The 15,921-nt window shown below is 37.2% G+C and overlaps 1 protein-coding gene across 1 annotated transcript in view; it reads left to right on the top strand.

The window, feature by feature from the left end:
- Nucleotides 1-344: 344 nt before the first annotated feature.
- srp (serpent) overlaps nt 345-15,921 on the top strand; it is a 141,424-nt gene continuing 125,847 nt past the window's right edge. The window contains exon 1 of the mRNA XM_067757933.1: nt 345-1,112. The gene's annotated coding sequence lies outside the window, so the exon portion shown is untranslated. The remainder of the gene's footprint in view (nt 1,113-15,921) is intronic.

The following is a 15,921-nucleotide window of genomic DNA, read 5'->3' as shown; positions in this document are numbered from 1 at the left end:
ATTCACTTGATATGAAATCTGAAATTCACACATACATACACACGCATTTTTGTAGATACCGTTTGAAATTGGTGCAATCTCTTTATGGATGAAGTTGAAAGGCTTTATCGCTAAACATGCGGCTAGACAAAATGTCTGGGCGGGTGCGCTGCATATCAGGACGAATGAGTACATATCAGGGCTTACGACAAGTGATATCTTTCAGTGACGCTTTGGTCACTAGGCCAACTGCTATCGGCTAAATGATAATGATTCCAATGGAATAACATCCAATATTAGATAGGGTATTATGATGGTAGTCGTGTTGATGTTGCATGTGTATGTGCGAGTGTGGGTTTGATTTTTCAAAAGGTGATATGAAACTTTGGTGATAACTTTTAATCAGGAATTTTTTAATACGAACGGTTTGTGCTGTTTAAATTTTTATTAGTAATATTTATTTCGAATCGTTATGTTGGTTGTTGAGAACGACGCTATCGTTATTGTACCCTTTTAAGCATTTAGTTGTTAAAATGATAAAAATTAAAATGAGCATTTTTTTACATTCTTCTTACCAGTTAATAGGCGCACAATAGGAGTGATTGTTGAAGAAGTGCAAGGAGTAAAACGGGAAGCGCCGTTAAAAAATTAATTAATTATAAAAATATGAATTGCGCATGAAATGAGTTGTTTACGAAATAATTTATTTAAAATTTTAGCACACTTTTAGTATAAATTGTTTTTGAATTGAATTGTGTTACATATGTACATACATACACACACACATTCGTAGCTACATATGGCGCAAATAAATTACGTCTTATGTTAATGCCACATTGGTTTACGTACATATGTGTTCAACAAAGGTACATACAAACATACCTAAGGACGTACGTACATACATATGTACATATGTGCTTCATATTTTAAGTGGGAATTCGTGAGTGTTAATTTAATCCCGGTTAGCCGCCTGATTATCGAGCGCAGCGGGATTGTGTTTGTTGCTGATTGGGCGTTGATGCTGTGAGACCACATTTTATTTGAGGGGCGTGACAAGGTAAACACCTACGTGCTCACGCCTGCGTGCCATTGCGCCGAGATACTCGTACATACAGTGACTTATATATTTACTGGTAAAGTGTTATTTTATAAAATCTTCAAAAATTTTCCATATACTTATTTATACTACAATAAAACACTAGAAAAATTGTGTCTGTTAATTGAAGATTCTTTTGAAAAAATTACTGAATGTGACACAGGGATACACATGGACCATTTTTGTAAGTTTTTATACTCAGCTGAGCAGAGCTCACAGAGTATATTACTTTTGTTTGCATAACGGTACCCCGTAACGGCATATACTAATCGAGATAGATATAGACTTCTATATGTGACACGGCCTATGAAAAGGTGGCTTATGACTCAAAAAAGAAATTGCGAGAAACAGCTATTAAAGATAAACAATGCATTTCTTCAGTTTCTTAGTAGTTTTTCTTTTGCCTTATGAACAGTCATGCACAAAAGGCAAAGCACAAACCAGTTTCTGACCGATATTTTGGCTCCATTGCCATCGAAAAAAAAAAAATGCTATCAAAAAAATCTGAGGATGCTTCACCAGCCACCAAAGTGGCATCAAAGGAGCCAAAGGCTTCATCGTCTTTCATTTGTGCTCTTCTTTCTCTACATTTTTAGTACACTTTTAAGCAAGTTAGGACTTTCTAGTTTTCACCACGTGAAAGAGCGTCTCAAAAACTATCGAAACCAGAAAAAAAAGTGGAAAAATTTTGTTGAGTCATAAGCCACCTTTTCATAGACCGGGTCATATACATATATCAAAATTATCTGGGCGAAAAAAGAAATTCATTTAGCCATGTCCATTCGTCCGTCCGTCCGTCCGTCTGTCCGTTAACACGATAACTTGAGTCAATTTTTGAGGTATCTTAATGAAATTTGATATGTAAGTTCCTGGGCACTCATCTCCGATCGCTATTTAAAATGAACGAAATCGAACTATAACCACGCGCACTTTTTCGATATCTAAAATTTCGAAAAACCGGAAAAGTGCGATAATTCATTACCAAAGACGGATAAAGCGATTAAACTTAGTAGGTGGGTTGAATTTATGACGCAGAATAGAAAATTAGTAACATTTTAGACAATGGGCGTGGCACTGGCCACTTTTAAAAGAATGTAATTTAAAAGTTGTGCAAGCTGTATTTTGGTAGCCGTTGAAGATATCATGACGAAATTTGGCAGGAACGTTGCTCCTATTACAGTTTGAAATCACGCCCAGTTTTTATACACAATCGACAGTCTGTTCTTCCGCTCGGCAGTTAACACAATAACTTGAGCAAAAGTCGATATATCTTTACTAAAATTAGTTCATGGACTTATCTGAACTCACTTTAACTTGGTATTAAAAATGGGCGAAATCCGCCCACTTTTTCGATATCGAAAATTTCAAAGGACATGCTCAAACAAAAGGGAGCAGTTCAACTCATACAGAGAGATTAAAACTGGCATTGGTCGCATACTTCTTTGCGACTCATCCCGGATTCATCCTAGACTAATCGCATTTTTTGAAGGGTTGCTACTCATCCCGGTCTTATCCTAGACTAATCGCATTTTTTGCAGGGAAAGGACATTCTGAGCATGTAGTTCTTGCATGCTTGACTACATCTACATTTTAACGCATGTATGTAAGTATGTCTCTCGAAAAGTGTTTCTCATATTTCACAGTGCAATTGTTTGAGTCACTGTTCGCAAACAGCTACCGCAATGCTACCCATATTATTATATATTGGCCTAAAATGTGTGTTACTTATTTGTAAACGTGAATATGCGGTGAGAAATTGTTTAAGAATTAACTGTGTATACACAGCCAATATGCAGGCCACGCAACAAATTGATATTTCAACGGTTACATTTTTGGTTAACCCCTTCACCATACAAACCATCATGTTGTACCAACACAGCTGTAGGGAATTGCCAACAATTTGGAGACCATGGTTTGGCCGAAAAATAACCTACTATGTGTACATACATACTTACGTGTAGATGTATATGTATGAACATATGTGGGTTAACGACGCGTAACGCCACCAGTTGACAATTATTGGTAATAAACATTGTGTACGCCTTCTAAATACGCTTACGAAAATGAACATTTCAAAATATACATGAGTACCCTCCAGCCGTTGAAAATGTGTATTTTTGTGTCTTTTTTCCTTCTGAATACAATGTATTTTTGTTTTTGTTATAATAAGATGTCGATGATTGTCCAGATGCCCAAATCGATGCAGTTTGTTATTGGATTTAAATCACTCCCATGTGTTTGCAAGCAAGCCGCAAAACTGCTGTCCCTTAGACGCCCCCAATTGGGGATATACTTTTTTATATAAAAAACATTGCAAAAAGATATGTGCGAATAAATCGTTGGGCGGATGCCGTTTCTGGAATATATCGAGAGTATTTCGGATGGTTTCGGAACAGATTCGGGATCATTTCAGTACTGTTTTCGAGATAACTTCAAGATTATTCCATGACTATCTGTACATAATTTTGGGACTATCTCCGAATCATTTCGGTATCGATTTCAGTATTTTCTTGGTGCTATTTCGCGATTACTTCTTGATTAATTTGTGATGTTTTGGGTGTCATTTCGGGATTATTAACGACTGTTTCAGGTTTGTGTTCGGTATAATTTTAAAACTTTTTCGGAACTGGGATTACTATTCTATCGGACTATTTCTAGACTATTTCGTAAGCATTGTGGAGTGTTTCTGTATAGTCTTCTGAAACATTTTTTTTTTGTTTGAGTTGCGCGGAAGGAAGAAATGCGTTTATACACTCACCGGGATATTTAAGCTCCACTTCGAAACACTCGGAGTGTAGGACTATCTTCTTTCATGAAGGGTTAGTGGGTAACCCTTACCTCCCAGAACCTACGCAGTTCTCCGTACATGAGATCACATTTAGCATTACTTCGGATACGGATGCACGCTATTTGTGCTTCATGGCTACTCTCACGCCAATGGGCTAGGCATCCATCCTCTCGTTTGCTGGTAAGTAGATGCCCCAAATTTCAGTTGACCGTCTCCCCTCGGCAGGTCACATAAATGATGACACTGATCGCGATTTGGTCCCAAGTATATCTTCTACCTTTCACCGCTGTTGGACGTAGTGCTCGCATTCGGAGAAGATGTGGCGTACAGTGTCTAAATTCCAATAGTACAGACAACTTGGGGTTTCAACCTTACGGAAATAATCGTTTCCGGTTAGAAATTGGGGCAGGTGATCAGCCATCCATGGATTTGCATTCCGCATGACCTGGAAAGCAATGTGAAATGTACTTTCTGGCATGTCCAATCGAAGAGTACTGACATAAGTCATGCTGATTATATAGGAGTCTGGTATCGAACCCTGGCTGCTCCAGCTTTTTCCTTCATCTCTCTTTGATCGTTGGTGGTTTCGCTCGTTAGATACCGGTCTCCCTCAAAATTTTTAGAAGGTATTGAGGCATCCTGAAATAGCGTTCTAATGCCTCGAGCATGTCGTCCCACCTGCCTGAATTGGAAGTATTCTTGTTATCTAGCGTGAACAGTAAGACTATCGGTCTTTCCTCGGTGGGACGCAGTTTTGGTTTTCTCGAATGTGGAACTATGTTAAAGAAGATGTTAAGATATATTTAGTACTATATCGGGACTATTTCAGGATTTTGGGAGTGTTTGAGACTCCTTTTTGGTGATCATTTCAACACCATTTGGATTGTTTTCAATATCGCTTTTGAGCTATTTCAGAATTAGTTTGGGATTGTTTTCGGGATCATTACGGAAATATATTGAGAATATTGTCGGCATCATTTCGAGACTACTTCGGGACCAATTTGGAAGTGATTTGAGTATGCTCCTTAGATTAATTTAGTACTATTTCTGTAATGCTTCAGGATAATTTGGGATTACTTCGGAAAAGTTTTGAAGTCGTAGGTTTTATTTCTAGACCTTTACGGAGTTGCATTAGAGATTGTTTTGGAACTATTTAAGGGAAACTTTTGGATGGCTTTCGGGACTATTTCAGGATTGTTGTATATCATTCGGAATTTTTAAAATTTGTATGCGGATTATTTAAGAGGTTCATTTCGAGAATGTTTTGGGATAATTTTGGATGATGATATTTGCGAATTATTTAAATCAATATAGAATCATTTCAGGATAATTTCAGATTATTTCTGCAAACTTTTTAATTCGTTTTTGTGGTTATTTCGAGGCCTTTTCGGGCTTTTTTAGGGATCATCTTAGGGATATTTTAAGATAACTTTGGTATGCCTTTCGGGATAATTTCACAATTTTTTCAGGCATAATATCAATACTTCTTGAAAACCTTTCGGGATTTTTTAGGAGTGCTCTTCAAGATAATTTTGGAATCATTTTGGAGCTATCTTCGCAGCATTTTACGACTAAATCCGAAACATTTCTGTATTTTTATTATGATGTTATGACTTTGACAGATGATCTTTAGATTGTTTTAGAGATGTTTCCAGACTATTCAAAGATAGCCTGAGACTATTTGGAAAGTTTTGAAATATTTGCAGGTATTATTTCGAGGCATTTTCTGGGTTGTCGTAGGAATCGTTTTAAGACTATTTTAAGATAACTTTGGAATACCTCTCGTTAGATTTCAAGATCATTTCAGGTATATTACCCTGCAAAAATCGTTTGACCATGTGGTCCACTGGAGTACTTACCATTCTACTCCACTGTAATACAGCGATGGACCAACTCATGTTTCTACACGAACATGTTGTAAACCGATCATTGCTCGTTTTTAACGATTGTAATCACTACGCGATGTTTATTGGACTGTGGGTACTCCATGGATTACTCTGATGTAATGCGGAGCTGGAGTATATGGCCCGGTCCTAGGACATCGCAATGTTAATTGGACCATATTTTTTGTATGAATTGTGTTTAATTTTGGAGCACTCGCTTGGTCCATAGCGAGTACTCCATACATGCATGCATGGAGTACTCGCGATTTTTGCAGGGTTAGCAGCACTATTTAAAAATCATACGGAATTTTTTAAAGTTTATTTCTCTATTATTTAGATAATGCTTTGGACCTTTCTGAAGCTATGTATGTTTAGATAATTCAACGACTTCTCCCGAAACGTTTAGCTAATATTTATGTTATGATTTTATGACTGTGTTTCGATTATTTGTTATCATTTTAAAATTGTCTACAGGACCATTTTGGAATTGTTTTTAAGACTATATCGGAACTTATTCGGCAATATTTCGGCACAATTATTTCCACCAGGAAAGTTTTTTTTTAAAATTGAGGACCAAGAAGTTTTGGGATTTTTAGTGTAACGAAATTCTTTGTTTCCTGTGCGAAGGCTATGTCAAATATATGTATGTATATATGTATACCATAAATACTATAATAAGTGAAATAGATATTTATGTATATGTATGTAGGTACATAAAGTGTGGGCGGTCTCTGAATTTATTTAAAGTAATTACAAAGAATGTATCGGAAACAATGGACAAGTAAATAAATAACAAATAAAATAACAACAACAATGATGAATGACGCTTCAATATTAGCAGCGTTCCATTGAGTCATCGAGCTCTGCATCACGATCAAACCTCATTGGAATGAACCGGATCCATAATATGAGAGTTGGCAGCACTCAATGAATGTGTACACATAATAGGGTGCCTGTAATTTTCAACTTTTTTCCGCCCGAATCGCACTATAAAATTTTACTAAAAAAGTTAAAACAAACTAGTTCTAAGATCTTTAAACCATGCCGTAAAAGCTATATATTTTCCATAAAATATTGTATGGAATTTGCACTTAAAAAAAGCTAGAGTGGTAATGCCTAAGAAAAGGGTCGGCAGTCAAAACACGTTCAAAAATGTGAGAGAGATAACAAAAGAAGCATTTTGAACTAAATAGCCAACGTCCCCTAACTTAATATTAAACATTTTACTTCTGTCAGGAGCTTTGTGCAAAAAGCAATTGCACATTATGTCGTGATTCTTGCATTTTTCAAATCAAACATTTATACCTAGTTTTTCTATCATGATATAAAATGAATTTAGTGTAATGATTTTATAGCGCTAATAATTTGTTTTCAACATCAAGGTTAGAATTTATGGGTTTTCGAGTGGAAAATATATGTTAAATATCGGATGCCCTAGTGCATAAGTCTGTAAGTGCTACCAAGTACAGAGAGTAATGCTGTCAAAAATTGTTGATTCGAAACTCATCCAGATAGATATACGGATCACAGAGTTTTTGTTGTATTTGCATGCCAAATTTTTATCAGCATCTGGATCCGGTTTCATTGGAACGCAACTATTAACTAAAAACACAATAAAACGAAACCAAAGCAGTCGAGATCGCTTTTAATAAAACAAAAGAAGTGAAAAAATATCATACATACCGCAAATGTAGCAACCAACAATGTAAACAACAAATAAACATATTTAAATATGTAATACCGAAGACAAAGGGACAAAGAGAAAAAAAAATAGCATATAAACACATCTGAACAAAAAGGAAATTAGTGAATCATGTACCGAATGAGACATTCATATGTATCGGCATGCTTTGGACTACAAAAACAAATATAATAAATGTAACAACAGACACACAAGGACAAATAAAGCAAAACCAAATCAAATAAACGAATTAATTGTAAACGAATGGCAGCAGAAAAAGGGCCATGCCCAGACGCGCCATGAGTGCTTCAGCAAGAGCAATCCCAATTTTGCATTTACTACAGCAATTAAATCAAAAATACAAACCGCGTTATACCTGGGAGGAGATATAGGCCTAGCTTATAATTTTTGCGGCTGCTTTCCCCTGGAACATGAACCCAGGATTTTCTTTTAAATAAAAATGGATATGTGTGTGTGTCCTAAATCTTGAAGACATTTTCACAGTAGGCTCTCGTGGTCACGCGCTATTTTTCATCTTGCCAAAATATGTATGTACTTCGAAGAGTAGATGGTGCACCTTGCTTTGAAATATGTAAATTCACTGTATCTCCGCAATGATTAGAAGTATGGATCCAATATTTGGTAAAGATAATCCATTTACATATGACGCATTTAAGGTGGAGGAGGTAGAGAAGGTGTGAATGAGAGTGAAAGTGGGAGTGGGAGTTGAAGTGAGAGCGAGACTGAGAATGAGAGCGAGAGTGAAAATGAGGAAGTGTGGCGTAGTAGTTGGAGTAGGTGTTGGAATTAGAAGGAGTGGCAATGCGTTTGAAATTGGGAGGAGTAGGAGAATTGGAATGACAAGGAATGGCAAGGGAATTGATATAAAAGGAGTAATAGGCATGAAAAACAAGAAGAAATGGAAGGCAAAATGGAGGAGGATGGAATAGAGAGTGAAAGGGGGAAGAGAGTATCAATTTTTAAATGAAGTGAAATCATCTGGACAACGGATTCCGGGTACCCTACTATAATATAAAAATAGTTCTAAAATAATTCAAACTATTGTATGATATTTCCCTTTGCTAAATACTTTATATCTGTTTTTGTTGTTGCTGTGGCGATATGGCTGCTCCCCGAAGGTTTTGAGGAGTGTTATCGATGTTGATGGTCCTTTGCCGGATATAGATCCGGTACATTCCGGTAACAAGCACCATTAAGGTATGAGCACGACCATCTCGAGAACAATTTTTCTCTCCGCTTTTCCTTTTTTCTTGTTATCCTTCTTCCCCTGTTCCTTTTGCTTTCCGAATTTTTGCGTAAGTCCCATTTCCGCCTCCAGTCGTTCTACCTTTTCTTCCTCTCAATCTTTCTTACCTTTTTCTATCACCAGCTCTCGCCATTCCTTTCCACTGCTCTCCTTTTCCGATCTCGTTTTTCCTTCCTCAGTATCTTATTACCCTTCTCTCCTTTCTCTCTTCCTTTTTATAACAATTTCCCTTTCTGACTCCATCATCACCTTCTTCTACCCCTAACTCGTTACCTCATATCCCTTTCAGTTCTCACTTCCCATCTTTCACTGATATGCTCTAGTGTATATGGGGCATTCCATCCCATTTCGATCAATTTTGAACCCGACCCCTTTAGAATTGGCTGAAAGTTTTTCTTCTTTTTCTAGCTTACGAAAGACGTTTTCACAAGTTTTTCAAATTTTTTCATCCAACTCAAAAAAAATTATGAATTTTTGAAAAACACCGTTTTTGTTTTCAAAATGCTATAACTTTTTCAAATTTTGACCGTTTGGGATCTTTTTCTTTTTAAAAAATTTGTTTTTAAATGTACTTTTCGGAAGAAATTCAAATTAAAGTTTTTTTTTGTAATTTTTCAGTTTTTCGAGATTTTTCGAATTTCGCCCTTTTTTTTCTCATAAAAAACTTCAATCAATTCTGCAATCATCCTCACTAATCCCGGAGTGGGCCGAGAATTTTTTTTTTTTATTTAATTGAAAAAAGAAACTTAACAATTTTTTTTGTATTTTTTCCGAAAAGTACATTTAAAAACATTTAAAAAAAAAAAAATGATCCTAAACGGTAAATTTTCAAAAAGTTATACCATTTTGAAAAAAAAACACCGTGTTTTCAAAATATTTAAAATTTATTTTGAGTTGGAAAATTTCCCGGTCCACTCCGGGATTAGTGGGGATGATTGCAGAATTGATTGAATTTTTTTATGAGAAAAAAGGGCGAAATTCGAAAAATCTCGAAAAACTGAAAAATTACAAAAAAAAAAAAAAAACTTTAAAAATTTTTTTGAATTTTTTCCGAAAAGTACATTTAAAAACAAATTAAAAAAAGATCCCAAACGGTCAATTTTTAAAAAAGTTATAGCATTTTGAAAACAAAAACGGTGTTTTTTAAAAATTCTTTTTTTGAGTTGGATGAAAAAATTTGAAAAACTTCTGAAAACGTCTTTCGTAAGCTAGAAAAAGAAGAAAAACTTTCAGCCAATTCTAAAGGGGTCGGGTTCAAAATTGTTTGAAATGGGATGGAATACCCCATATACATATCTCAGAAGAAAAGTTATCAGCGCCTTACCTTCATCAGGCTCTTTACTGTACTCTCCAATCTAGCATAGGTGTTTCTCATGGCACCCGAGGCTAGTACCACAGCTTCAATATGAACACTCCGATGGCTTGCCCTTTAAAGCTTTCGCAGCTGCACTCACTGGCATTGTGGCTCCAACATGAACGCACTAACACTTAGGACATCACTGAGAGTGCTCACTGTGCTTCTTTTAGAGAAGTGAGTTATCAAGCCTTTAGAAAACATTACCGCCCTTTTAGAGTTTCTGCTAGTCCTAATTACTGCTTCCTTTTTCTATTGGGATTATTCCACAATAACTGGCGCTCCCATACTAATTAGCCCATAAAAACCATTTGCGGCATTATGCGACTATGCGAAGTTCATATGTATGTATATATGTATATGTATCGAGGTTGTTTATTACGTAAAATGTGCATTCTTGTACGCCTGCGCATTGCTTTATCCAACAGTCATCGTGTGCCGCTGATGCGCGTGTCGCCCATACCTGTGGTTATTACATGTCGTATCGTTTATTTAGCAGGATATGTGAAGCTAGCATTTGGTTTCGTTGGTCCTTTTTCACTTGTGTCTACCTGCCTATCTGTGTGTCTTTTGTTTAGTAAATGTTAGCTCCGTCACAGTTAATTAAGGTTTAAATTTTTTCTTTTAATATTGATCCTTTAAAATATTTCAACAAATCTGGGCCGTAAACAAATTTTGTTTCTATTTAAGTGAAGGTAATTAAGTTGGACAATGAAAAGTGAAGACAGGTAAATTGTGGCTATTGATTGTGATTGTGAGATATTGACTTGACCTTTTATTGGATTGAAAAGTCAGTAGCTAACAAAAACCACGAGACTCAAATTGAAAAGGATTTTTAATTGCTGTTATGTATTATGACTTTACATTAGTGGGCTTAAGTACGAAAAGATCAATCAGTCCTTCGACGGAAGCATAAATCAACAAATAAATCATTGACAGGCTGTTCCGATTTTTGTCTGACTAATGCCCGGTGTTTCAGTACAAGTTCAAACTCCAATTAAAATTAACTAGAGCTTAACATTACCACGTTGTTCGATAACATTGAATTTTGCTGCTTATCACAGCTTAAGCAGCCCTCAGTAAGTGCAGTGTGGCGGCACATACGTTTAATGCCTTTACATCCTAGTGATCCTCAACGAACCACTTGCTTTCCCTGATGAACCCATGAAGAAGCGAGACGCCCGCCTTTCCAACCTCTTCCATTCTGTCGAAGAACCATGCGCCCAGAAATATGAACCTTCTTCTTCAAAGCCCCGGACATAAGCAAAGAAATTGGTAGATCGTCTCCTCTTCCTCCTCATTCTGACAGCTTCTGCAGAGAAAGCTTGTTGGTATACACCACCGTCGGAGCATTGTTGCGATAGCACAATGACCTGTGATGAGACCCGTAAGCACCCTAACCGCGGATTTGTTCCGTTTGAGAAGGAAGCCTGTGCCTTTCCTATCCAAACATGGCCATATAGACCTTGAGACTTCACAGTTAACCATGTTGGTCCATAGCAAGTCCGTTGCCCTGTTCTCATATTCCTCGATTCTCCCCAGGAGATAAGACAGCGGTGGTCGGGCGGAGCTGTCCACTTATGAGAGGGTTAAACTCTAGTCAACTTTAATTGCAGTTTAAACCTAAGAAAAATTGCAACTTTAGAAAGGCTGACCAGTCGACAAAAAACAAAGCCGATGACACCTCATTATCATATCCTACTAAAAACCTTCCGCTGAATCAAAATATGATGCTTTCCTCAAGATACAATCTGGTTCCTGGCTCCTCTAATTCTCGGTGATATGTTTGCAGATATTCGTCTTTATTTTACCCAAAAGCTGAACAGGGAAAGTACCAATTTCGCGCTAGATTGCCTTTGCCTAGACTAGAGATGTGGCAACTTGCAAAACAAAAAAAAACAAAGTTACTTGGCTGCTTCTTGATCAAAATATGCGAAACCAAGTTACACGCGTTCAGTTCGACGGCAAACATAGATGCAGCATCCGTTATGTTCCCCGTTAAGTTTATACGGCCATCCCACTGACGTTGAGGACCACCAACATCTCCGTCTGGATTGAGAAAACCAACAATTCGAAGCCGAGTTATTTCATTTCATTTCATATCTTTATTAAGTCAAATGGTAACAACCTTGCTGACTAGATTACAGGTTAACTTAGTACTAGTTTAACAATTTTAAAGTAAGATTTACTGAGATAAGTAATAGGACTCAATGCGTGCCTTAAACAGAGACCTTGGCATGGCAAAGTCCAGGTCAAGACTTCTGGATAGGCGATTAAATTCTACAAGACCACTTATAAGAGGTGCGAAACTGAAGTAATTCGAACGCAGCACTTCAACGCGGAATGTACTGTGAAAGCGGAGAGCTCTGTTAGGGATATTGAAAGTCAACTGGCCAAGTAGTTCTGAGCAGTCAATGGCACCCGATATTATGTCAAAAATAAACATTAGGTATTGAACAAGACGTCTAACTTCAAGTGGCAAGACATTGATAAGCATGCATCTTGCATTGTAGGGTGGCAGGGGATTAACAAAGTGCAGAGGCTGAATAGCAAATTGTATGAACTTGCGCTGAATTCTTTCAATTCTTAAAGAGTGTGAAGAGTATATGGGATTCCAGATGACTGATGCATACTCTAACTTGGAACGCACTAAGGCATTGTATAAGATTTTCCTGGTATATGGGTCCTTGAAATCCTTGGCATGTCGTCGCAAGAAATCTAAGTAGGTATAAGCCTTTGGTATGAGAAAGTTTACATGATTACAAAAAGTAAAAGATGAGTCAAAAATTACGCCAAGATCGCGAAACTCATTAATTGACGTAAGTGTTACGTTTGAAATCGAGTACGCGAATGAAACCACATTCATAGACTTAGTATACCTCATGTGACAGCATTTACTAATATTAAGTCGCAGATTATTTTGACAGGCCCAATTATTTATAGCATTCAGATCTTCTTGCAAACGCAATTCATCAGAAATACAGGAGATTCTCCGAAGGAGTTTTAAGTCGTCAGCATAAAGCAAATAATTCGAATAGTTTATGCATGGGACAACATCATTAATAAACATTAAGAACAAAATAGGACCAAGGATGCTACCTTGTGGTACACCCGAAGTTGCTGAGAATTTATAAGACTTCGTTCTCTCGATTTCAACAAAAGATATTCTATTTTCCAAATAGGACTTCAGCCACCACAGAAAGCTTAAATGAAAGCCCATGTTTTCAAGTTTATACAGAAGTAATTTGTGCGAAACTGTGTCAAAAGCCTTGGAAAAATCCGTATATATGGTGTCAACTTGACATCCATCCTTAAACGCAGAGACACAAAACTGAGAGAAAACAGCCAGATTTGTAGCAGCCGAACGTCCCGCAATGAAACCATGCTGACACGGATCGACTATTTTATTTATAGCGAATGATACTTTGTTTTTAACTACCTTTTCAAAAAGTTTTGAACATGTTGACAGTTTGGATATTGGCTTGTAAATCTTGACTTCATTTCTATTGCCTGACTTGAAGATAGGAGTGATAGACGCCAGCTTTCAGCGATTAACAAAAACTCCAGTCGATAGCGAAATATTGAAAATGTGGCACAGTGGCACACAAAGAGAAATACTACACTTCTTAAATAAAAAAAGAGGACAATCCATCAATATCATTTTTGATTGAGGTCTGTAAGGAGGATATACCCAAGATAATATCGGTTTCAGACACGGACAAAAACCCAAAGTCTAAAGGTTTGGGGCTATTAGTAAGATACATGTTATCAAAGTTATCGGCCTCAACAACAAACGTAGATTTGAAAAAATCAGCAAACAATTTGCCGAATCGACCAAACTGTTAGAGCAAATGTCATTAAATTTGACACAGGTAGGTATATTAGAACAACCTTTCTTTGAACGAACATAGTTCCAAAAAGATTTAGGATTAACTTTCAACTCATCTTCAACTCGAGAAACGTATTTATTGTAAAAAAACTTATCAAGAACATTGAACTGCGTCATATAGGAAGTATACTGATCTTTAAAAACAGTATCGCTGGTATCCTTGTATAATTTAGAGTACTTATTTCTTTGATTTTTCAACTTTTTCAGCCTAGTATTGTACCACAGTAGTTTGTGAACTTTGACTAGTAGGAGAGAGACATTCCTACTGAATATGTCAGCCATCTTCAGCAGAAAAACGTCGAAACATTCAGTTGCATTTTTAGCAAAGAAAATAGATGTCCAGTCTATTTCAGATATGAGAGAGTTTAAAGATTCATAATTTGCATCCTTAAAGTTATAGGAGCGCTCATTATTATTTATATTGTGTTTCGGCACTAGGTCGAAGAATTCAATAGATAAAGATAATGCTACATGATGCATATCTGATTTATATACAGGAAACACACATTCAGTGAAGTGAGTTATGAGGTTCTCATCGACAAAAATTAGGTCCAAAATATTGTTTAACGTGAACCATTTAACCGCCCTAGAACTGTTACGAACCAGAAACTGTTAATTTGAATTAGATTGGCACTAAAAAGGGTGTCTAAGAAATTAATCTCATGGGAGTGATGAACATTAGTAGGTATTAAGATATTATCTTCTAGTAATTTCGATCAAACCATCTTGCTGAGATTAAGATCCCCCACGACGCAAAAATTACTATCAACATTATATTCATGTAGGTCAAATATATTATTAACATGAGCACAGTACAGCAAATCTGCGCTGCAAGGCGGAATGTAAGAAATGCAGATAAATAAATTGCCGGAAGGCCCAGTAATACAGACACAAAGCTGGTCCAAGAGAGAGTCATCGTTAGAAAGCGGCACAAAAGGAAAGAGAAGAGAACGCCTTACAGCAATTAACACCCCACCGCCTCTGAGACACCCTGTTTTCCGCCCAGAATAATCTCGCTACCCTACAAGATGTAGTATCTATTTCACTGACAACGGGAGCATCAGTAAAAGAAGAATCTACAGGTGGCTAACGAATTTCGAATTCTCTTTAGGTCCTCACCTTCACTTTAATTGTACCCATTCGGGTTAGAGGGTCTTTGTGACCGTCGGCCGAAATATAACTATACCCAAGAAATTGGATGTTTCTTATCTCAATATAATTCAAAGCAGTTGTAAGAGAGAGAGTGAGGGATTGCAACCCCAAGCCACTCCGGTTATACCACAGTCGAGATCAGGGACTTGATTGCCACCTGACAGTCCAATGTCTAACCAAACTGCTTCTAACAGAAACCCCCGTTATCCACACTGCCTCAACTAAACCCCTTTCCACATTTCTCACCAGAGGGAAAGATTGTGTTGAAGTCAGCACGGGGAGCAAATTTCGCCACATAACAGTCAGTGATGTCTGGGATAAAATCGAAGTTTGCAAAAATGCTGGAGTGCCCAATGCAGGGGGACCAAAGCCTGTACCCCGTAGACTGATAACTGTGCGGGCCGCAGCCGTATTAAGTATTGGTGTTGTTCTGAGAGCCTCGCTGATACCAACCAGCGTTATTGTACGGCCACCAGCAGATGGATATCGCCTTGATCGGCCATTTCATAAAGCTATCGTAAGCCCCCGTCGAGAGGCCCAAGATCTTACCGATATCGCACCTACAGCAGCATCTGCAAACTGGAAAGAAGGCGCTCCGGATAAGAAAGTATTTTTATCGAAACCGACCCATGGAAGTAAAAGGAACAGGGCGGCCCCACTCCACTGAAAGGACCAAGTGGCACTGGCGTGCCTTTTTGGACAGTTATAACCTTTTAAACGATCCAGTCCCAATTAGGTAAGTAAGTAAAATCGTTTAGACAATTAAGTTCCTATTTATAAACGAAAGCGTTGAAACATTTTCACAAGTCTTACTCTACCGAAACGTCTTGCT

Source organism: Eurosta solidaginis, chromosome 1 (genome assembly GCF_040869045.1).
Source record: "Eurosta solidaginis isolate ZX-2024a chromosome 1, ASM4086904v1, whole genome shotgun sequence".
Classification (NCBI taxonomy): Eukaryota; Metazoa; Arthropoda; class Insecta; order Diptera; family Tephritidae; genus Eurosta; species Eurosta solidaginis.
The sequence above is the reverse complement of the archived record's forward strand: the minus strand, read 5'-3'. Positions and strand labels throughout refer to the sequence as shown.